This window comes from Elgaria multicarinata, chromosome 9 (genome assembly GCF_023053635.1).
Source record: "Elgaria multicarinata webbii isolate HBS135686 ecotype San Diego chromosome 9, rElgMul1.1.pri, whole genome shotgun sequence".
In the NCBI taxonomy this organism is placed as follows: domain Eukaryota; kingdom Metazoa; phylum Chordata; class Lepidosauria; order Squamata; family Anguidae; genus Elgaria; species Elgaria multicarinata.
Genome location: NC_086179.1, coordinates 30,968,996 through 30,985,376, shown reverse-complemented (window position 1 = coordinate 30,985,376; position 16,381 = coordinate 30,968,996). Strand labels below are relative to the sequence as shown.

Here is a 16,381-nt window from a genome sequence, read left to right as displayed (position 1 = left end):
TTCTCTCCATTTTATCCTCACAACAACAACCCTGTGAGATAGGCTGGGCTGAGAGTCTGTGACTGGCCCAAAGTCACCCAGTGGGTTTCCATGGCCGAGTGGGGACTAGAACCCAGATTCCCCGACTCCCAGTCCAACAATTTAGCCACTACACCGCACTGTCTACTCATTATTCCCATCAGCACATTAGTGTGTGGACTGCACATTTGGAGGTTCTTTCCGCTTATAACATTGTGGTGAGAAAGTGAATCAATGATAAGGCGTGTATCTTTGGTGGTGGGTTTGGTGCTGTCGGTCTGCATTAGAGACTAGGCTAGTGGCCCATTGCAACAACAATAACAACAACAAAAACAACAACAATAATAATAATAGTTACCCGCCTCTCCCTCTGGATCGAGGTGGGGTACAACACAAATTAAAACACCATAAAATACATACAACTAATTCAAACGTTTCAAACCAATGCATTAGAAGTGATAGCTGAGACAGGAGTAGAAAGCTTTATCTGTATTTCCGGTTGTAGCTAGGGCAAAGGCGAGAAATCCAGCAGCAAAATCAGAAGGACAATATGAAGTCGAAATGCAACATGTGTCACAAACATCAGCCAGGCAGAGGTTTTGCCAAAGAGGCTGATGACAATTCCTGCTGTGGCCTGCATAGCAGAGAGCAGTAGGAAGTGACTTTGTCAAAACAACTTTAGTAGTGTGAAAACAACTTTAGTAGTGTGGTGTGTGGCAATAAGCCAGCGTTCCACATCTTGGGGCCTACCAGATGTGTTGGACTGCAATTCCCATAATTCCCATTGGCCATGGTGACTGAAGATTGTGGGAGTTGTAGTCCATCACATCTAGAGGGCACAAGTTTGGGGAAGGCTGCGAGAAGCTTATGCTGCACAGTTAGTGTAATGGTTCTGGAGTAGGCATAGAGTAATGTGTCACTTCAAAATTTAACTTTATTGTTGTTGGGAAAACAACCAGATTGAATCTTTTACTTCTACATTCCTACAGAGTGGATTAAGCTAGGGACCTGTTTTAGCTAGCATGTGCCAGGAAGTCAGCACTTATTGGAATGGATACAGTCAATCACGACTTACTGCTTTTATTAGCAAGCCGATGGAGGCATCTGAAAGTAATGGATTTGCACATTTAAGCACCTGTACCATCCTTTTGCCAATTCAGCTGCCTACTTATTCATATTGTAACCAAGACAGAGATGTCTTTCAAGCAGCCAAATAAAATTGAGTTAACAGAACCCATACTAAAATTGTGAAAGAACTTTCTCATTTTGTCTGTGTTCTTCGTACCAGGCTGTTTGCTTCAACCCATCTTTCTCTCAGCCTTTTTAGTATTCCCACTTTGTTTTAGTACTATTCCTTTTCTTAAAGTCCCTAGCACTCCCAATACATTTGATTACACAATACAGGCATGAGTTACCACCATCTGTGGAGTATCATCTGAAAGCATCTATCTTTAGTGATTATTTTAGGTTTCTTTAGTCCTTACTCTGCTTTCCCATTAGGAGGTCTCACAACTTGGTTGGTACAATCCAGTGTGCAGCTTGAAATTATCCTTAACACAAGGGTAGTAATACTGTCATTAGAAGACAATTCCTCTTCTGTAGGAGCCTGACTCATTAATCGTCTCCATCCCTGAGGGCAATTTTGAAATCACTGACTTTCGCCCAATTGTTGGCAAGAATTTTCTGGTACAACTCTTATCAGGTTTGATATTGCTTGAGCTGATAAATGAATTTGCACAGCAGGCATTGCAGGGAGGAATAGAGTTGTCTTCTGAGATGCTAAGAAGAAGCAATCTTGTTCATCCTGTTCAGAATTACACAAGATATTCAAACCCTCAAGATCTCTTGAGGTTCTTGTAAATCATCCTAAACAAACTATCCAGTAATTATAATTTGAGTCAGGAACAATTCCTGTTTTGCTCAAAAGTGGTAATCATGGAGCTAAAGTTAGCCTGAATAAGCAGCTACCCTGTACCCCTCTGAAGAGGAAGAATTCTCCTAAGCTCTAGTGAGATTTACTCCAGAGTAGTTATACATAAAAAACAGGCTGTGTACTTGATGATGGCATCATAGAGATAAAAAGGATCCCAGTATTCATATTTGATAACATGACTAGACATGACAACCATGATTGCCATACTGGTCATTCCCTACCTTATAATTAGGTATTGGATTTCCCTCTTTTGAAATTTACCGAGTATATATATTATTTATTCATTTTTTCTAGGGATTTATAGCTCACCCATCAACAGATTCCCAGGGGTGGCTAACAAAGTCAAATTTACAAGAATATTTCTAAAACCATAATTTAAAAAGAGCATCATAAAGACTGTCAGCAGAGATAAAAAGGGTCAGTTTAAAAAGCCACAGGTGGGTGGGAGTCTTTGCCTGGTGCCAAAAGGACATCAGACTAGATTCCAGTTGAGCTTCTCTGGGGAGAACATTCCACAGATGCAGTCACCACTAAGAAGACTCTTTCTCCTATGGGAGTATATGAAAAAGTTTTTACTTCATCATCATCTTACTTTCCAGTTACTTAAGATCATGTTGAATTTTTTTACGTATCCTCTAAAGTATTTGCATGCCAATCCAAAGACGACATCTGCAGCTCACTGTATAAAAAAGACAGTTAAATAAAGCGGGTAGCACATTTTTGCACACAGTGTGCACAGAGACCATTTAGGATCTTTTCCTAAGGTTATATAAGAAGCATCCACAGTAGCAGGGATTTACCCTGTTAGCTACTGTCTGTGTTAATCACGTTTCGTGGACAAATCATTGTGATCATCTAATCCCCTTGTGCTGTACAATTTGTTTCGATTGAATTCTACCAAATCACTACTCCATTAAGCCTATTGGATTTAACCAGCAAAATGTCACCAACTGGTAGAAAGGTATATAAATATATTACTCATTGTTGTTCACTTCTGTCTGTATGCCTACATTAATTTTTCACCATTTGCTTCCAGGCCTGTTAAGCATGGTAATCTTGGCCCATTCCTAGTGTGAAGTGTTTTGCTTGCTTGCTATGCAAATAACTCTCAGGGTGGGAATGACTACTAGTATCACTGATGTTTCACAAGACAAAGGAATTTATCGGGTGCTGATCATTTACAGAACTGCTAATTTCTATGGCGCTTTGTGCTGGGACAAAAGCCCTGTGAAGTTTTTCCTAAATATTTTAGTAGGTCTTGTTTTTGAGGAGTCGATGCTGTTTCTATTGTCACTGGGAAGGTCATTGCACAGTAGGATCCAACATGTACTATACAGGAGCTGCAGTCATACACGGATAAAATCCTCCAGCAGTTATTCTGGTTGTGAACCACAGACTAATGGATCTGTGACATTTCTTCATGCTGGGGTGATTTACATGGACGATCCATATTTCTGATCCTCTGAGATTTCATACAGAGTTCTGGTTAATCACTCCCAGTTGTCTACTGCAGCAGACATACGATACCCTTGTTTTAGTTTGCCAGCTGACAGGGACTGACAGAATTACACCCATTTTTATGTGAGAGCAGCATCCCAGAAATGCATGGACGAGAGGTGCTTTTATGGCAAGTGCTGAAAGAGACAGTTTTAGTTCACATGCTGCAGTCTTAAATATCATACTCATCGAACTGGAAACATGCCAACCTACAGCCTGGGTGGTTGACTTGTGCTGTGTGTGTGTGAACAAAGAGAGCACAAGTTCAGTAACATCATACTTGTTATGTTTGACATTTCATCAAAATATACTAAAATACTTCTCGATGATGATTTTCAGGATCTAGCTGAATTTCTTCACAGCAGGACTAGCAAAACTCCTCACCCAGAAATTATTACCACCTTAGCAATGCTTGTCCTCACATGCAATCATTTCACTTTTAACGAAAAAAGTAGTAAGCACAGCAAAGGACATATGCATGGCGCCATCATATGCCAATCTGTTTATGGGTAACCTGTAACAATTCATCCTCACTGAATCCAAACACAAGCCACTTGTATGGTGGAGATACATCAGTGCCGTATTTGCCATATAGACCAAAGAGGAAGAAAGTTTGGAGCTATTCAATACAGTCAACTAGTGATGTGCTTCTCTTCTCTTCGGTTCTTAGAAGCGATAGTGGAGCGGGGTGCTTCGCCTCCATTAAAAACGGAGGAGAAGCAAGTCGGGTGGCAAGCGAAGCATAGCAAAGAGAAGAGACCGCAAGCGGATTGATCTGCCCGCCATTTTGGATAATTTTTCCCATAGGATTGCATTGCGGAAAAGATTAGCGTAAAACTTTTTTGTTTTGAAACCCACATCCCTGAAACTTACTGTGCTTAGAAAGTGGTGGTTGGGGGTCATTTGTGGAGATGTTTAGACCTTTTCATTGTGTGGTTTGCTTGCTATTAATTTGTTTAGAATGGCTAAAAGCGGGAAGGGTAAGGTTTTTTTAAAACGATGAGAGGCAGATTCAACTCCCAATCGTGATCACCTGATAAAGCATCCTCCAATCCCAATGTTGGAGGGGGGGGAATAAGCAAAACAGGATACTTAGTAATTTGGAATACTGGGTAACTTTTCTTTCTTTGTCTGAATGGACTTTTTCCAGTGTTTTTTAAACAGTAGCCCCACCAAACACACAAACACAACCTTAAATCATATACTACTAAGTAAATAAATAACAGATAGGAAACACAGCACTGCTTCCCACCCTAACCTTGGTGAACAACTGAATAGATATGGTGCAAGGGGATGATGTCCATAGGGCATGAGGATGTGCCCCCCTGCCTTGGGGGGTCATCAGAACCCTCCAAAGAGTAGCCAGTGGAGGAAGCTATGCCTGTCATGAGTTGAAGTGTGCGGTAGCTTCTGAAAGACTGATACCTAGACAGGACCAGTCAAATTGGCACAACAGTTCCCCTCCCCCTGGGCACGTCCACTTTCCTCTTACTGGTAAATGACAGACATAGATGATGATGATGATGATGATGATGATTGTGATTCAGCAACACTGCTGCTTTTAATTCCACCCCTCCTGTGTTTGTTTGTTTATTTATTTATTACATTTATATACCACCCCACAGCCCGAGCTCTGGGCCTGGCTTTCCCTCTTCAGTGAAGTCAGGCAGGCTTGCATTGCGGTTCAACTTCTTATTGTTGTTGTGATTATTATTAATATTAGTAGTAGTAGTAGTACTGCTATTATTAACGTTATTATTATTGTTGTTGTTGTTGTTGTTGTTGCTGCTTAATAATGGCTGTGATCACAGTGCAGTCAATCAACTCTGAAGCAAGGATCACAAAGCTTTACTCTTATCTTCCTAATTCCCTAGTTATGGGATGTAAAAGAAAAGGCATCTCTCTGTGCTGTTCCCTCCTCACAGAGACTGTTTGAAGCAATCTTTGGCTCACTTACTTGTGGCCCCAGAAATGTTTGCTGCATGCCTGCCTTCCTGCCTCCGCCTGGGTGCTGTTGTTGTGGGGTATCTGCTGGGACTTATTTCCCCATAGATTTATTTATTTATTGCATTTATATACCGCCCAATAGCCGAAGCGCTCTGGGCGGTTTACAAATCTATGGCATAGTCGTACATCTCTGCCTGCCTCTCTGCCCTCCTGGTGCCTGGGAGATGTACTAGATGATGGGCTTTGTGGTTCAAACCCACAAGCCTCTGGCATGCTTGCTTCCAGTGCTACAGGGTCCCCACCCCACAGGGATGGTTTGTGCGTGTCTTGCTTTGACTCAGGGTATCTTTCCTTGTGATAAAAGGCAGCTGCGTTGTGCGTTCACCCTGTTTAAGATTTCTTGGTGTGTATGTGCATTTTTAAAGTGTTTCACCTGAGATAAAGTTCCTTATTTAGAAAAAAATCTTTATTCCCCCCAAAAATCTGTCTTATTGATTGCTATGGGCAAGCGCTTTGCAATGGATCCCTATGGTTTCTCTATGGGGAATTCTGTGCTATTATTGATTGCTATGGGCAAGCACTTTGCAATGGATCCTTATGGGCAGGTATGGAAAGATTTCGGCGCTATTAGCATTTCTGAAAATGGGGTGTAGGATTTTCAAAATTTCCCCCAAAATCAGTGGAGGCTCGAATTTGCTTCCATCTGGGCATGAAGGTGGATACATGGATAAGCGCTCATGGTGCCAATTTTGAGGTTTGTAACCTGAAAACTGACAGAGTTCTTGAAACGGATGTGAATTGGGGTTAGGGGGTGATGCTTAAAACAAACAAAAAATCGCCAAAAATCAGGGCATGCTCGGATTTGCTTGAAACATGCCATGAATGTGGATCTAGGTGGCATCTGTGAGGGTGCCCATTTGCAAGTTTGTATCTATAAAAATGTCGGCGTAAATCCCATTTCTGAAAATGGGGTGTAGGATTTTCAAAAATTCCCCAAAACTCAGTGGAGGCTCGGATTTCCTTCCAACTGGGCATGAAGGTGGATACATGTATAAGCTATCATGGTGCCGATTTTGAGGTTTGTAACATTAACAGTAAGAAAGTTATAAGTGTTTGAATTTCAGTGCAAGTCTATGGGGGGGAACACAGAGCTCCAATCCGGATCCGGAGCTCCGCAGCGGAGCGGAGCAGACCATAGGTGGATCAACGCGGGGCGGATCGGGGGGTCTGTGCACAGACCTACAGTCAACCATTAAATTCACCTACAAGAGTGCCATGGGAATTTATTTATTTATTTATTTATTTATTTATTTCACTTGTACCCCACCTTTCTACCAAAAATGGTACCCAAGGCAACTTGAGACACACATCCCTTTTCTTGATGTTCTTCTGACCGTGAGAGAGGACAAAATTGTTACGGACCTTTATAGCAAGCCAACAGGTGCTCCTTTTTGTAGCCCCTCTGACCTAAATGACTGAAATAAACTAGAAAAGCAGCAACTGTATTTTAAATAAATCCCTATGGGACTTGCCACCTAGTGAACACAAAGGGAGACTCAAACAATCCTGGCTCTCCCACAAGCACCTTGTGTGATGCATAGCTTTTCAAGGAGCTGCTAGTCACATTCATATTTAAAATTTTTGGAGTATACTAAAAATATTCTAGGTAAATGTCTAGAGCATGTGTGAAGAAGTTGACAACACTAGTTTATTATTATTATTATTATTATTATTATTGCTGTTTATTCAAAACCTTCTCCCCTCCTTCCCTGAAAAAGTTAGTTTTAAGAACATCCAGACAGCTGAGCAGAAGGTGATGCAGGTTGATTAGGGGGGGAAAGAAAGAAAAATAAAGTACTGACATCCCAGTGCTTCTATCTTGCCTGGATAAACACAGGCTACTGAACCTGTTTGCTTTGCGTCAACAGCTCAAACAGTAATAAAAATCTGTTCTGACATCATAAATACCAGAAAAGGTCACCAGCGATTTCGGTGCAGGCGCAAGTGCCCACAGCTGAGGAAGGATTGGCACATAGTCAATCTGGAACTTTAAATCCTTAAGCTCCCAGCATCTAAGTGCATTGGTATATTGCTCTTCAGAGTGCCGGAGGTAACAGTCTCAGTATGTGCAGTTTTGCAGCCCCTTTGGAAGGAATAAGACACATTTAAAAAGACTGTGCATTTGGCTTGATCATATTCCTATAGGAAGCGTTACCTGTATGAGAATCGCCACGGAATATTCTATGTGATCCTGCAAGATAAATCACTCTCTGCAAAGAAGGTCAGACATCCCCCCCTGGGAATTTGACACCAATTGTGTTAATGGCCAAAATGTACATTTGGGTCTGCCAGGAGAAAAGTGTCAGCAGGAGAAGATCTATCAGAAAGCAAGCAAGAGGGTCAGGCTCTAAGTAAGCAGCAAAAGAAGAACCAACAGCAAGGCCAGGAACATGCTGCGTGCACATACAGGTTCAAGCATCTCACCTTAAACTGAAGCAGCAAACATATGAACCATGTGTCATGTAATCATGATTCTGCAAGTACTTACCTTTAATTGTAAGCAGTGAGTAGATGCATTGATCCGTTAAATTATTTGCATTAATAATAATCATAATAGTATGGCATTTCTTCCCATACACATGCATATTGTTGATATGTTACTTAAATGGGACAATCAATGAACCCACATTAAAAACGGGTCGGGATTGGGACATTTGGGGGGAAATACACTTAGAAGCACCAATGGTGTATTCTCTCAGAGTATCTGCATAATAGTAAGCAATAAATGGAACAGAAGTGGAGGTCTCTTGTTGCCTTCCAAATTAAAGTGTGAATTGGAGGGATTATTTATTGAAAGTATTTACATCACGTCTCTCTGTTAAAACCTAAGCAACACAGCCAATGCATAAACAGATCCAGTACAAAAACAGCTGAAAATAATATTTAAAATGTCAGATAGGTTTTGAAATGCCAATAGGAGAATTAAAACATCTACACCATGGCAAATTAGAAGGCTGCTGGAAAAGAGAAGTCTTCACCATCAGAGAGGGCACAAAACAACCCATCTTATGGAGGGAGTTCTAAAATCTGACAGCAGCCACCAAGAAGACTCTGTCCAATGTGTCAACCAGATACAACTCAGTTGTTAGTGGGGTGTGAAGAGGAGCATCATTTGTAGACAAGCCATTTGATACCCAGATTCTGTTTAGGGCTTCAAATCTCAAAACCAGCTCTCAGAAATAGATAAGGAGCCAGTGAAGCTGCATAATAAGGTAGTAACAAGAGCCTGATAAATGTCCACCCTGATTTTTCAGTGTCCTTGCTCACGTGGAGACTCTGTGGATATTCTATGGAGGTTCTCCTCTTCAGAAAGTTGCACTCCATGTGCTGAGGGTGACAAACATGATAGAAGGGAGGTGGGGCTAGAGTGCTCCTTTCTTCATGCATTTTCCCTGTTTAGGATGCCTGAAAAGGGCTATTGTATGGGTGATACCTAAGGGCAAAGCTACATGTTCTGATAGTCACATAGGTGTAGCTGATCCTGATATTTTGCTTTATTCCACTGTAACTGTGCATGGTCCTGATTTGCAAGGAAAGATTAAACTTTCTGCCACTTATTTTTCCCCAAATGCCACCCCCTCTCAGGTGTAAATTAAAGAAAAAAGGCATTCATTTCCTCCAATGAGGAAAAACCAGAGGGGGGTTAATCCTTCCCTCCCAGATCCCAGGTCCTGATCCAAAGTGGGACCTCCTGCAGTTACATTGGACAAAAGAATTATATAGCTGCACCTATGAAATTAATGGAACTGTAGTTTGGCCCTGTGCACAAAGAGCCATGAAAGAAAGATTCCAGGAAATGACTTCATTGTAGTCAGGGCTTCTACCATTAAGGGCTCTAAGCACACTGCCACTATCTTAAAAGTTTGTGTATCTTCGCATCATGAGGACTACACTCATGGCTTTGAAATTTTTAATCTGCAGAGATCAGGATTGCAAGTTTCCTCATTGAGATCTCTGGAACTGCTGGAAATGAGTAACACTTCACATTTGGGCAAATCTCCATATGAAGTATCCCTTAGATCTAATGATCTATGTCCTGACCTTGCATGGCTGAAGTCAATTATAAGTTAGTTTCCATTAGCCAAAGTGTCATTCCAGTAAATAACTGGCAATTCTGTCCCTTTTAAGTCATTTCATACAAATAATAATCTTGTACAAATATTTTTTCAACAGTCTTACAATGTGACTTCTGTGGAAATGAACAAAACTTCAGTTCCCATCTAAGGGCACTTAGAAATAAATTGATCAAAAATTTAGTAATTTAGTATATAAATGCTTTCTAACCAAACCAATCAATTTGTATATTAGAATTTATTATTGCAGTGTTTGCAATAATAGCCTACCTAGTCTCCTGTAATGCAAAATCAGTCAGAAATAGGTTATGCCTAGCTGTAAATAATTCACTGTGCATATTTGAGGATTCCAACCTTCAGTGAGAATGCAATCTTTCTTTAGGGAAATTGCTAAGAAGCACAGATGGATACCATCAAGGATTTTAATTGGTTATTTAAATCACAGTAAAAACCAGTGATTTAAATACAATCCACCTTAGTTTTGACAATATAAAACTCATTTTCTTCAAGGAGCTGTACTAAGTACTTCTCAGATGTTGGAAAATTGGCTTCAGAGCCACATGGGGCCTTACAGGGCTGATTTAACTTTTGTTTTGAAGATGTATTTACATGGCAGTATGTCATTAGGCTTTGGGGGCAGGTTATTAAGTTCATTGTGAGAGAGCACCACACCATGACTGCTAGGGAATGTGGCCAAATTGAAATGGGCGTGACCAACCCCTGTGTGCTTTATGTTCTAGTATGTGTTTCAGTAAGAGAATTATGGTTTTGATTAAATATTGTAACCTTTAAGTGTCTTTCTGAAAATGGAAGACAGCTACACAGGACCCAGTTGACTCAGTATGGCCATCTTGTGTCACTTTACTTATGCTGGGAGAATCCCACATCTGAATAATATTATACGTTTCAAAAGCCTGCGAGACTTCCGGAACAGCTAGTATTGGCCAAGCAAAAGGTGCAATATCATAACTTTAATGTTTCTCATAGGGCTTGTTCAGACAACATGCTAAGCCGTGGTTAAGCCACCAACCCTTTTGCAGCAAATGGTGAGTGAGCATATTTAGACTGTGGCTATGTAGCCACTATGGTTAGGAATGGTTCACACAACACGCTAAGCCATAATGTTGAGCTCAAAATGCTTAACCACCTCGGCTTAGCATGTTGTCTGAACTGGGTCATAGTATATAACCATGGGCTCTTATGGTTACCACCTGCTCATAATTTTTATGGGCTCAGTATTTTGGTCTGTAAAAGGCACAAAACATATTATGGATGAAAATTGCCCCGAAGGCAAAAACGGGCTTCTTCTTTTTCAAAAAAGATGTGTTTGTTTAAAAACAACTTCGGGAGGTAGCAAAGAGCAAATGCAAGTACATAAGAAAGAGCTGTGCTGCGACTGTCCTGCTGTGGCTGATTCAGGCTCAGAACTGAGGCAGTCTATGGGGCAAATCCATCCCAAGGGTAAAAACAAAAACAAAAAACAGGGAGAGGTCAGAAGTGCAGTCCAACACAAGGACAATCCAAGAAATAGGGTCTTAGGCATTTAGAGCTTAGTCATACAAGAGATCAGCCCAAAGAAGCAAAATCAAGGTTTCAAGGCAATCTGAGTTGAAAAGGTGTGTTGTTCCAGCAGCCCTTCATGCCTAAGAATGAAGTTTATAAACTGGAGCTTCCAGAGCTGCATCCAGGGGGGATTCTACACGTCGTACTGAGAGCGCTTCCATGCGCCCCCCAGTGCGGCCCCAAAGCGATCGTGTAGCTTGCCTGGAGAAGAGACGAGGAAGAGGCGAGGAAGTTGGTGGGTGCCGGCGGCAGCGGCGGCAAGGACGCCTCTTCCTCGTCTCTTCTCCAGGCAAGCTACACGATCGCTTTGGGGCCGCATGGAAGCGCTCTCAGTACGACGTGTGGAAATGGAGCAGGACTCAGATGCAGCACATCAAAGGATTCTGAAAGAAGTCCTTGTGAGGAGGGCCCTACTCAAGAGGAATCCTTCACTCATTAAAAGCCTTCCTTTACAAGCAGGTACTCCTTCTCACAGGGGTTGTTATGGCCTGTCTCTTGAAACACTGCTGCATCTCAATCTGAGATCTGTTTCTCTCACACACACGTACACACACACACACACAGAGTTGTGGGTCTGGACCTGCGACCATCCCCTCAAAGGTCTAGGCTCTCCTGGTCTCCTGGCATGGGATGCTCTTTGATGCTGTTTGTTTTGGGAGCTCTAGCTCCTCCTCTGAAGAGGGTTCATCCAGCAAGACATGAGCCATGAGACAAAGGGCCTGTCTAGTCCAGCATTTTGTTCCATTGGTGGCCAATCAAATAGCAGGTTGCCACTTGAAAGTGTTTAGAAGATACGCTTCTTTAAAACCCCAATGTAGGATGGGAAAGCAGTTTTGTAGTACTGTAGCTCATAGTGTTCCATGATGTTCGTCATACCTGTTCTGAAATAGGTAGCTATAATGACTATTGGCCATTCGTGGCCATATATAGGTTAATTCCAACAGGAGCCTCGTGTGGCGCAGAGTGGTAAGCGGCAGTTTCTGCAGCTGAAACTCTCCCCACGGCCTGAGTTTGATCCCAGTGGAAGCTGGTTCTCAGGCAGCTGGCTCAGGTCGACTCAGCCTTCCATCCTTCTGAGGTCGGTAAAATGAGTACCCAGCTAGCTGGGGAAAGGTAACTGCGACTGGGGAAGGCAATGGCAAACCACCCCGCTACAAAGTCTGCCAAGAAAACGTCAGCGAAAGCAGGCATCCCTCTAGGAGTCAGCAATGACTCAAGTGCTTGCACGAGAGGTTCCTTTCCTTTCTTTCCAGCATACTATTAGCAGAAGACATTTCTGCGCTAGTGGAACTCTGCTCTCTTTTATTGCTGCTGAAGCAGTTGTGCAAGTGCTAGTGAATCACTTCGTAAACATAAGATCTGCAACCAGTTGCAAAAGCACAACTTTAGCTGGATACTCCCCTTGCACGTAAGGGGCAATGTGCCACTGAATACCTGTTGCTGGGAGAGCTGTTTCCTTAATGCTCCACTTGAGGCCTTTGCAGGGGCATCTCATTGACCACTATGGAAAGAAGGATTCGAGATAGGAGGACCATTCTTCCAATCCAATAGGGCTCTTTCTTTGCTTTTCGGATACCAACAATTGTCCTACTCATTTTGCTTCACAGATGACTGACAGTCCATAATTTATCAAATTGAAATGTGGTAACGCCAATGCAGATTCTAAAAATGCATGTGTGTAGGTTTGTGGGGTGGGTGGGTGTTGGTGTCTTTTAAGACCTCATGGCTGCATTTTCTTGGTCTGTGTTCTGCGTACCTTGAATTATTAGAGCTTGCCTAGAGCATCCCATCTCGAGGACTGTACAAAGAGAAGCCTCTCTCTTTAAATCCTGCAGTGATCATTCTCATTAATGTAATAGTCTATATAATAGGTTTTCATGTTCTTCCTAATTAAGACACAGCGCCAGTGACACTCATCTTTGTTATGTGTGGAAATCCACAATATAGGCCGGCCAGTCTAAGGAGGAAATGGGACCACGGAGGACATTAATATCATTGTCAGGCAGCTATTAAAATAGTTTTAAAATGTCTGAATTTTTATAGGTATGTGGAAAGGTTGGACACTTGTCTTTGCTCTATAAAAAGAACATCTGTTCCTTTCTGCTGGACCTGTATAAATGTCCAATAGTTAGGCTACAATTAGTTCAGATACGACATGGCACTGCGCTTTGACATTGAGGTTCCTTTGGGGACTGTAGCTGTATAAGCTTTCCACTGCCAGATAATTGCATTGCAAGTGTCTTCCCTTTTACTATTTCTGAAGCATGATCTACAGACAACTGGCATGTGGGAGACATCTGTAGCTTCTTACATGTTCCTGCCTAACTTCCTAAGTAGAAGTGTGTGGGGGTTGTTGGTGGTAAGGGAGTATTATAACATGGCATTCCTATGTCTTCTTCCAAGAAGATAAAAGTCCTGTGTATTGGGGTGAGTTAGGGAAGTAAAGACACTGCCAAAGAGACTTTGGCATTGTTAATCTGATAGCTGATGCTTGCTAATGCCAGCAAAAGCGAATGAATCAAGGGAATAGGGGTTGACGATTCTGTCAGTGCCTCTTTAGTGCTCCACACAATTTGGCTTGGATCACTCGCCAGCCATGATTTGTGCTTACCACTGGCCTTTTCCTTTTCCTTCTCCCTTCCTCCCACTCCATCCTCTCCGTAGTCCAGAACATGGGGTGGTGGGTTCTTATATTATGTTGGGCTTTGGGGCAGGCAAAGAAAGCCTGTGTCCTCCAAAGAGGTTGAGATTGAGTAGAGAGCCCCTGCCTTCTCTACGATGGCAAATCTATGTGTTCAAAGGCAGAACTGCCTCAGTCACAGAGAAATAACAGGTTTGAGTCCAATTTTAAAAGCAAATTGATATGTGGGGTGAGTTCAGAATCTTGCCTGTGGTTTACCTTCCCAGGTATTTTTCTCCTAGCTGTGACTCCAATACTAGATTTAACCCTGTTTTAGAGAAAAATACTTGTCACCCAAACCTTCACTTTGTAGGAGAGAAGCTTGCTTCTTTTCTCTCTGTAGCACCGGTAAGTCACAGCACTAGTTTCAGACTCTGCTTTTCCCCAGTTACCCGACTCCAGTGCTGATGGCTGCTCTTGTGTTATCATGGCTATGGTGGTGGGAAACTATTCCTGTGCTGGGAACCAGGTGGTCTAAAAAATCTGGGTAAAGGCATGGCCAGTGGAAGGGGAATGCAGGAGCTGGAGAGGATGTCAAAGGCTCATTCCGTTGTGTTGAGGTCGCAATATCAAGTGAATTCATGAATCCCGAGCACTCAGGCTATTGACTGAGAGGTCCCTGAGCCCTGTGGTTCAACATCACATGTGTATCCCAATGGGCTCCTGCCCTTCGTCACTTGCCACACAGGTGCTGGTCCCTTTGCCCAAGGTGCATTGTGATTTAAAAGGGGGCTGGCATTATGGTTGGAAAAAATATTTCCCAGCTATTGTGTGTTCAGTTCAGCCATAACTCACAAATCACCGTAGGTTTTGCCACTGACATGTATGTGTGTGTGTGTGTGTGTGTACAATTCAACAAGGAAAACGTCACTAGTCAACTTTACCAAAATTTTAATTCAAGTAACTATCTGTGGGCATGCTCACATGTCACTTGCCCTCTTATGAAGGATCCAGCATATCATGGCATGCTGTCCAATTGCTCCTGCTCCAAGTTGGAGCTGCTAAATAAACCACAGAGTTACCAGCCATGGTTGATTTGATTGTGATATGCAAACTGGGAAATGAACCAGGGCACAATAAAGTAACCACAGGTGGAAGGTCTGTGGTTCATTTAGCCATTCCTGCTTACACCAGCACACTATATTCATCACAATAAGCCAGAATTCTTTATATTCTGACTCATTGTGATGTGTGAGTATGACCTGTATGCACTGAGTTGAATGGAGTGCCAGGGAGCTTTGAACAAGCATAACCAATTTGATTTTGTACATATGCAAAGAGCATCACATATGTGTGTGCCGCACACATATGCATGCACACTCTCCAAGTGTCCAATGCAAAGTGGTATAAACTTGATCAGCTCCTTAAATGGAAGATCCCTGGGAGTGGAATAAAAGTACAATAAACAATGTAGAAAGTATATATATATTGACCTTTTTATAGCTCTTCTAGGTCAGCAAGTTCATTCTAGAACTCTGCAGCTTACAAGTGCTAAAAGCAATCATTTCACAATTCGTTAATTGAGAGTGAGCAGAGTAGATGAATAAACAGTGAATGCAGACCCTGCCCATCATTTCAACAATATTTAACTTCATCTGTAGTGATGATTTGGCTCAGAATATACAGAACAGTCCCCAAGGATGAGACCCTGAAGTCAGTTAGGTCACTAATGAAGTTTACTCTGAGGTTTGATAGCTGTATTGCTCAGAATAGAGGAAGACAGATACTTTATAGACAGACTTCCGTTCCTAAGGCTCTTGGACTAATCACATGGAATCTATCAAACACATTGGCTTTTCACAGTTCTCTGTGACAGGCATGGTAATCGCTTCATATCCTATTATCTCAGAACATGCCTGGCTTGCTTTTGGCCTACCTCAGACACAATGGTAACAATCCATACTTCTGAGGACCCAAGGGTCCATTTCCTATTACAAAGCTCTCTTCTGAGGTTTCACCTTGAGGAGGGCAGTGGGTGCAAACTACAAATCATGTCTATAGTGCTGGGCTCGGCAGGAGAAAGTTCTGCATAAAGTACCAAATAGCAAAAGGGTCTATCTACCTTGCATACACAAACAAGAAGGTGGAATGCATTGCAGGGTTTAGTGGTCTGAATGTACTATCAGCAGGTTGAGACTATGATGCATCCAGGGAAAGGGGAAGGATGTTGCTTTTGAAATGCAAATTTGTCAGTTTATCGTATGTTATAATAATATTTCGTGTGACTACAGTGCCTCATGAAATGTAAAATGGGACAAGTTATATCTTTAATTGGGTCAACTTAGGCTAGTGTACAGGTATGCAAACTTTAAAATTCCACAGGACTCTTCATCAGGCAGAAATTCATTTTTTTTCCTAAGAAAAGCAGAATGATCACTTGCGCATGAGTAACAGTATACCCATCATTCTTTTTTGTTTTAATCGCTGCTTCAGGAGGCACAGCTGAGAGCAAAGAAGATGAAGATGGAAATTTCTCTGCCCACCATATCCCTGCTCCAATTTCCCACCACACAATGCTTCTCTCCCTGTGGGGTTTCGGTTATGGGTGAAGGGAAGGGCTCTGTTCTGATTTGTTACAATTCCATAGATTGACTGTGCCCACATTCCGTT

At 42.2% G+C, this 16,381-nt stretch overlaps 1 protein-coding gene across 2 annotated transcripts in view; it reads left to right on the top strand.

The window, feature by feature from the left end:
* Positions 1-16,381, top strand: part of LARGE1 (LARGE xylosyl- and glucuronyltransferase 1) — a 397,052-nt gene that overhangs the window by 230,171 nt on the left and 150,500 nt on the right. The window lies entirely within an intron of this gene.